Raw genomic sequence first — 8,757 nt, 5'->3', positions numbered from 1 at the left:
GCCGGGGCGGCGACGAAGGAGGAGTCGTCGTCATCGACGACAGCGACGACGACGATGATGCGCCGCCGCCGCCACCAGTCCGCCATGGCGACGCCGGGTCCAGCAGGGGCACCCGCGTAAAGGAGGAGAAGGCCGACGATGACGGCGGCGGCGACAACGGCGACTACTCGGCGTTCAGCCAGTTTCTTTTTTAGATTAGTTATATATTTTCTATGTAATGAAAATCCGCGAACATGTCTAATATATGCCCAAGTTTTCCGAAATTTAGTCGTGTTTAGCCGAACTTCGACGAACTTTGCCGAAATTTTCTATATATTTTTCTTTTTTGAACGCGCCTGGGGGCGGCCCTGGGGCCGGCGGGTGGGGACCAACTCGCCCCCATGCCGATTTTTTGCGCCGGCTCACCCCCAGGCGGCGATTTTAGGTGCCGCCTGGGGGGCCAACGGCTGGAGATGCTCTAAGCCATAGAAACTAGAAAACAAGCAAACTATGCCTTAAAACAGAATCTGTCAGAAACAGAACAGTATGTAATGATCTAAACAAAAACCATACTTCTGCTATTCCAAAAATTCTAAAAAATTAGGACAACCTAGGAAATTTGTATATCAATCTTGTGTAAAAAATTCAAATCAAAATCACGCTTCTGTGATTTTTTTTAAATTCTGGCAATGAGCGCATAAGTTTATGTTTTTCATCAAGATCAAATCAACTACCACTATAGATCATCCCAAAGGTCTTACTTGGCACTTTATTGAAACAAAAGCTACAAAACATGATTAATACATTAGCATAATCATGAGAACACACAAAAACAGTAGGGGTAAATATTGGGTTGTCTCGCTACAAGCGCTTTTCTTTAATGCCTTTTTAGATAGGCATGATATTTTAATGATACTCTTCCAAGCCCAATTTTGATGATAATTTTATTCATACTCTAAAAGATATAAGTGAAGTTCATATAGCATTCTACAATTAATATAGATTGACCAATATCTAAGCTCAAAATATATAAGTGAAGCACACGAAGCATTCTATAAAGCCATACTCAAAAGATTTAAGTGAAGCACAAAGAGCATTCTATAAAGCCATACTCAAAAGATTTAAGTGAAGCACATGAAGCATTCTATAAATCAATGAAGGACTATCTCATACTAGGATGGTGCATAAAGGAAAAGAAAGACACAAAAGAGGCATATCATGTGAACAAAACAAAAACTGAGGTATACCAATAATTGTTGAAGAATAAAGATGGGATGCCTTCCGGGGCATCCCCAAGCTTAGATGCTTGAGTCTCCTTGAAATATTTACTTGGGGTGCCTTGGGCATCCCCAAGCTTGATTGCTTGTCTCTCCTTATTCTTCTCATATTGATAACTCCTCGATCTTCGAACACTTCATCCACACAAAACTTAACAAAACCCTTGCGAGATCCGTTAGTATAATGAAGCAAATCACTACCTTTAGGTACTGTTGTAACTCATTCCAATTTCATATTAGCATTATATCTACTGAATTCCAACTTCACCATGGTTCATACCCCCCGATACAACCCATAGATTCATACCATGCAAAAAAACCATAGATTCATCAAAATAAGTGAACAACGCATAGAAAACAAAATCTGTCAAAAACAGGACAGAACATTTGCCATACTTATGTAACTCCAAAAATTATGAAAAATAGGAAAAAAATAAACAATTTGCATAGAAATACTGTGTAAAAATTTCAGAAAATTTTGACGTACCAGTAAAAATTGTAAATTCACGCACTACAGCCAAAGTTTCTGTTTTTGCACCGCACATTGCAAAAAAGCAATCTAACCATCCTAAAGCCAAATCTTGGCACATTGTTTTTATAATACAATGGATATATACAAGGGATAATTAATTTTGAGAAACTTCCATGAAAACTTCTACATAGTTTCCATGAGCATGAACACAAGTGTTCAAGGTTGACCCTCACTTCTCCAATGCATAACCTTCCAATCACTTCTCTTTTTGGAAAAGTTTTTATGCATAAGAGGCAAGTAATTTTTTCTGTATTTCGCATTCTTTTTTTTTTCACCCACAACTAAAGAAAACAAAAACAAAAGGGAAAACAAAATCTACTTAATGAAGAAAGCAAATAAGCACACACGAGAATATCAACCCCACGCTATTGCTCCCCGGCAACAGCGCCAGAAAAGAGCGTGATAATCCCCAAGTGCAAGGAATCGTCGTAGAAATTTCCAAAGGTGGAAGTGATAAGTATGGAGTGTCGAACCCACAAGGAGCTAAAGGTAAGATCAATATTCTCTCAAGTCCTATCTGCCACTGATACGACTATACGTACTGTTGGAAACATGCCCTAGAGGCAATAATAAATTAGTTATTATCATATTTCCCTGTTCATGATAATCGTTTATTATCCATGCTAGAATAGTATTGGTCGGAAACTCAGATACATGTGTGGATACATAGAGAACAACATGTCCCTAGTAAGCCTCTATCGGACTAGCTCGTTGATCAAAGCTGGCTATGGTTTCCTAGCCATGGACATGAGTTCTAATTTGATAACGGGATCACATCATTGGGAGAATGATGTGATGGACAAGACCCAAACTATAAACATAGCATATGATCGTGTCAAGTTTATTGCTATTGTTTTCTTCATGTCAAGTATATGTTCCTATGACCATGAGATCATGCAACTCACCGACACCGGAGGAGTACCTTGTGTGTACCAAACGTCGCAACATAATTGGGTGACTATAAAGGTCCTCTACAGGTATCTCCAAGGGTGTCTGTTGAGTTGGCATGGATCAAGACTCGGATTTGTAACTCCGTATGACGGAGAGGTATCTCAGGGCCCACTCGGTAATACAGCATCACAATGAGCTTGCAAGCTGTGTGACCAATGAGTTAGTCACGGCATCTTGTATTACGGAACGAGTAAAGAGACTTGCCAGTAACGAGATTGAACTAGGTATGGAGATACCGACGATCAAATCTCGGGCAAGTAACACACCGATAGACAAAGGGAACTGCATACGGGATTAGATGAATCCTTGACATCGAGGTTCGACCGATAAGATCTTCGTAGAATATGTAGGAACCAATATGGGCATCCAGGTCCCGCTATTGATTATTGACGGTAGAGGTGTCTCGGTCATGTTTGTATAGTTCTCTAACCCGCAGGGTCTACACACGTAACGTTTGGTGACGATATAAGTATAGTTGAGTTATTATGGTGGTTACCGAAGGTTGTTCGGAGTGCCGGATGAGATCCTGGACGTGACGAGGAACTCCAGAATGGTCTGGAGGTGAAGATCGATATATTGGACGAAGGGTATTGGAGTCCGAAATTGTTCTGGGGTAGCGGGTGATGACCAGCGTCACCGAAAGGGGTTTCGGGGGGGGCGACAAGTGTTGGGGGGCCCCATGGGCCAAGGGGAGGGGGCAAACCAGCCCACTAAGGGGCTGAGCGCCCCCCTCACCCCATCTCACGTAACTAGGAGGGTTGGGGCGCCCCCTAGGGCTTCCCACCTCCCGGCTTGGGGGGCAAGTCACCCTAGGGGAGATCCCATCTGCCTTGGCCGTCACTCCTAGATTGGATCTAGGGCTCCTCCTCCTCCTCCCTTCCCCTATATATAGAGAGGTAGAGAGAGGGCATCCGCACGCTAGAGCACATCTCTACGACACGGCACTGCCTCTCCTCTCCCTCTCATCCCTCTTCCTCTCCGTCGTGCTTAGCGAAGCTCTGCTGAGATTCCGCCGCCACCACCGCCGCCACGCCGTCGTGCTGCCGGAGGACTGAGCTACTACTTCACCATCCCTCGTTGGATCAAGGAGGTAAAGGCGACACCAAGCCGTACGTGTGTTGAACGCGGAGGTGCCGTCCGTTCGGCACTAGATCGGCAGTTCGCGGGACGGATCATGATTGGATCGTGAAGACGTTCGACTACATCAAGCGCGTTTCTTAACACTTCCACTTAGCGATCTACAAGGGTATGTAGATCCAATCTCTCTTCTCGTAGATGGTCATCTCCTAGATTGGATCTTGGTGAGCATAGGAAATTTTTTGTTTCCCATGCAACGTTCCCCAATAGTGGTATCAGAGCTAGGTCTATGCGTAGATGACATCACGAGTAGAACACAAAGGAGTTTGTGGGCGTTGATATTCAGATTGCTTCCTTCCTTGGTCTTTTCTTGATTCAACGGTATTGTGGGATGAAGCGGCCCGGACCAACCTTACATGTCCACGTACATTAGGCCGGTTCCATCGACAGACATGTGACTTTGTTGCATAAAGATGGCTGGCGGGTGTCTGTCTCTCCCACCTTAGTTGAATTGGATTCAACAAAGGCGGTCCTTGTAGAAGGTTAAATAGCAACTTGCATATCACTGTTGTGGCTTTGCGTAGTTAAGAATCATTCTTGCTAGATGCCCATAGCAGCCACGTAAAACATGCAACAACAATTAGAGGATGTCTAACTTGTTTTTGCAGGGTATGTTGTGATATGGTATGGCCAAAGACATGATGAAATATATTTGATGTATGACATGATCATGTTTGTAATAGTTTATATCTACTTGCATGTCGATGCATACGGCAACCGGCAGGAGCCATATGGTTGTCTTTAATTATTGTATGACCTGCGTGTCAATCATTAAGCGCTATGTAATGCTTTACTTTATCGCTAAGCGGTAGCAATAGTAGTAGAAGCATGGTTGGTGTGATAACCCCGATGGCGACACGATGATGGAGATCATGGTGTCATGCCGGTGACAATGGAGATCATGGTGTCATGCCGGTGACAATGGAGATCATGCCGGTGCTTTGGAGATGGAGATCAAAAGCACAAGTTGATGGCCATATCATGTAAATTATGGATTTGCATGTGATGTTAATCCTATGCATCTTATTTTGCTTAGGACGACGATAGCATTATAAGGTGATCCCTCACTAAAATTTCAAGATAAAATTGTGTTCTCCCCAAGTGTGCACCGTTGCGAAAGTTCGTCGTTTCGAAGCACCACGTGATGATCGGGTGTGATAGAGTCTACGTTCACATACAACAGGTGCAAGCCAGTTTTTCACATGCAAAACACTTGGGTTAAACTTGACGAGCCTAGCATGTACAGACATGGCCTCGGAACACAAGAGACCGAAAGGTCGAACATGAGTCATATAGTAGATATGATCAACATGGTGATGTTCACCATTGAAACCACCTCGTCTCATGTGATGATCGGACTTGGGTTGGTGAATTTGGATCATGTTACACTCGGATGGCTTGAGGGATGTCGATTTGAGTGGGAGTTCTTAGGTAGTATGATTAACTAAACTCATTTATCATGAACAATAGTCCAAGCTTTGCAAATTATGTTGTAGATCAATAGCTCGCGCTGTAGCTCCCTGTTTTAATACGTTCCTAGAGAAAGACTAAGTTGAAAGATATTGTAAGAAATTATACGGACTAGATCCGTAGTCTGAGGATTGTCCTCACTGCTGCACATATGGCTTATGTCCTTGGTGCACCGCTCGGTGTGCCAACCCCTCTAGCGTCAGCTATGGATGTTGTGAACATCTGGCAGAGACGTTCTGATGACTACTTGATAGTTTAGTGTGCCATGCTTTACGGCTTAGAATCAGGGATCCAAAGGCGTTTTGAACGCCATGGAACATATGAGATGTTCCAAGAGTCGAAATTGGTATTTCAGGCTCATGCCCGTGTTGAGAGGTATGAGACCTCTGACAAGTTCTTTGCCTATAAGATTGAGGAGAATAGCTCAGCCAGTGAGCAGGTGCTCAGAATGTCTGGGTGCTTTAATCACTTGAATCAAGTGGGAGTTACTCTTCCAGATAAGATAGTGATTGACAAAGTTCTTCAGTCACTATCACCAAGCTACTAGAGCTTCGTGATGAACTATAGCATGCAAGGGATGGAGATGATCCCGGAGCTGTTCGCGGTGCTTAAGGCTGCAAAGGTAGAAATCAAGAAGGAGCATCAAGTGTTGATAGTTAACAAGACCACTGGTTTCAAGAAGGCAAGGGAAAAGAAGGGAAACTTCAAGAATGGCAAGCCAGTTGCCGCTCCAGTGAAGAAACCCAAGGTTGAACCCAAACCTGAGACTAAGTACTTCTATTGTAAGGGGAACGGTCACTGGTAGCGGAACTGCCCCAAAAACTTGGTAGATAAGAAGGCTGGCAACTTCAACAAAAGTATATTCGATATACGTGTTATTGATGTGTACCTTACTAGTACTCCTAGTAGCACTTAGGTATTAGATACCGGTTTAGTTGCTAACATTGGTAACTCGAAACAAAAGCTACGGAATAAACGGAGACTAGCTAAGGGCGAGGTGATGATGTGTGTTGGAAGTGTTTCCAAGGTTGATGTGATTACGATCACACGCTCCCTCTACCTTCAATATTAGTGTTGAACCTAGATAAATGTTATTTGGTGTCTGCGTTGAGCACGAACATGATTAGATCGTGTTTATTGCAATAAGGTTATTCATTTAAGTCAAATAATAATGGTTATTCTGTTTACATGGATAATACCTTCTATGGTCATGCACCCAATGTGAATGGTTTACTGAATCTCGATCGTAGTGATACACATGTTCATAATATTGATGCCAAAAGATGTAGAGTTAATAATGATAATACCACTTTCTTGTGGCACTGCTGCTTAGGTCTTATTGGTGTAAAGCGCATGAAGAAACTCCATGCTGATGGACTTTTGGAGTCACTTGATTTTGAATCACTTGACACATGTGAACCATGCCTTATGGGTAAGATGACTAAAACCATGTTTTCTAGTATAATGGAACGGGCAAGTGACTTGTTGGAAACCATACATACTGATGTGTGCGGTCCGATGAGTGTTGACGTGCGCGGTGGATATTGTTATTTCCTCACCTTCACCGATGATTTGAGTAGATATGGGTATATTTACTTAATAAAGCATAAGTCTGAAACATTTGAAAAGTTTAAGCAATTTCATAGTGAAGTTGAGAATCATCATAACAAGAAGATTAAATTCCTACGATTCGATCGAAGGGGACAATATATGAGTTATGAGTTTGGCAATCACTTAAGACAATGTGGAATTGTTTCACAGTTGATGCCACCTGGAACACCACAACATAATGGTGTGTCCGAACGTCATAGTCCTACCTTATTGGATATGGTGCGTTCTATGATGTCTCTTGCCGTTCTACCACTATCATTTTGGGTTTATGCATTAGAGACAACTACATTCACTTTAAATAGGGCACCATCTAATTCCATGGAGACGACACCGTATGAACTGTGGTTTGGCAAGAAACCTAAGTTGTCGTTTTTCAAGGCTTGGGCTGCGATGCTTATGTCAAAAGGCTTCAGCCAGCAAAGCTAGAACCCAAAGGGGACAAATGCGTCTTCATAGGATACCCAAAAGAGACGGTTGGGTATACCTTCTATCTCAGATCTGAGGGAAAGTGTTTGTCGCTAAGAACGGGTCCTTTCTCGAGAAAGAGTTTCTCTTGAAACAATTGAGTGGGAGGAAGATAGAACTTGATGAGGTTGTTGAACCTTTACTTCAACCAGAGAGTAGCGCAGCACAGAAAGATGTTTCTGTGGCACCTACTTCAGTTGAAGAGGAAGCTAATGATGATGATCATGAAGCTTCAGATCAAGTTACTATCGAACCTCGTAGGTCGACAAGGGTACGTACGGCTCCTGAGTGGTACGGTAACCCTGTCTTAGATGTCATGTTGTTGGACAACGGTGAACCTATGAGCTATGGAGAAGCGATGGTGGGCCCAGATTCCAACAAATAGCTAGGAGCCATGAAATCCGAGATAGGATCCATGTATGAGAACAAAGTATGGACTTTGGTGGATTTGCCCGATGATCGGCAAGCCATTGAGAATAAATGGATCTTTAAGAAGAAGACAGACGCTAATGGTAATGTCACCATTTATGAAGCTCGACTTTCTCACTCATAGCGATACTAAAGTATGTTGGAATTACGTTAGGAGTTGCTGCATTTTCAATTCCGAAAACTGGCAGATGGATGTCAAAACGAAGTTTCCTTGACGATTTCCATGAGGAAAGGTTGTATGTGATACAACCAGATGGTTTTGCCAATCCTAAGGATGCTAAAAGGTATGCAAGCTCCAGCGATCCTTCTATGGACTGGAGCAAGCATCTCGGAGTTGGAACATACACTTTGATGAGGTGATCAAAGCTTTTGGGTTTGTACAAAGTCTGCAAGAAACTTGTATTTACAAGAAAGTGAGAGGGAGCACTACAACATTTCTGATAAGTATATGCAGATGCCATATTGTTGATCAGAAATGATTTAGAATTTCTGGAAAGCATAAAGGGTTGTTTGAAAGGAGTTTTTCAAAGGAAGACCTCGGTAAAGTTGCTTACATATTGGGCAACAAGATCTATAGAGATAGATCAAGACGCCTGATAAGACTTTCACGGAGAACATGCCTTGACATGATTTTGAAGGAGTTCAAAATGGATCAGTCAAAGCAGGAGTTCTTGCCTGAGTTGTAAGGTGTGAAGTTGAGTAAGACTCAAAGCTCGACCACGGTAGAAGAAAGAGAAAGGACGAAGGTCGTCCCCTATGCCATAGCCATAGGCTCTATACGGTATGCCATGTTGTGTACCGCACCTGATGTGTACCTTGCCACGTGTCTGGCAAGGGGTTACAAGAGTGATCCAGGAGTGGATCACTGGACAGCGGTCAAAATTATCCTTAGAAGAATAAGGAAAT

This window comes from Aegilops tauschii, chromosome 4 (assembly GCF_002575655.3).
Source record: "Aegilops tauschii subsp. strangulata cultivar AL8/78 chromosome 4, Aet v6.0, whole genome shotgun sequence".
Taxonomy (NCBI): Eukaryota; Viridiplantae; Streptophyta; class Magnoliopsida; order Poales; family Poaceae; genus Aegilops; species Aegilops tauschii.
Note: the sequence above shows the minus strand (reverse complement) of the source record.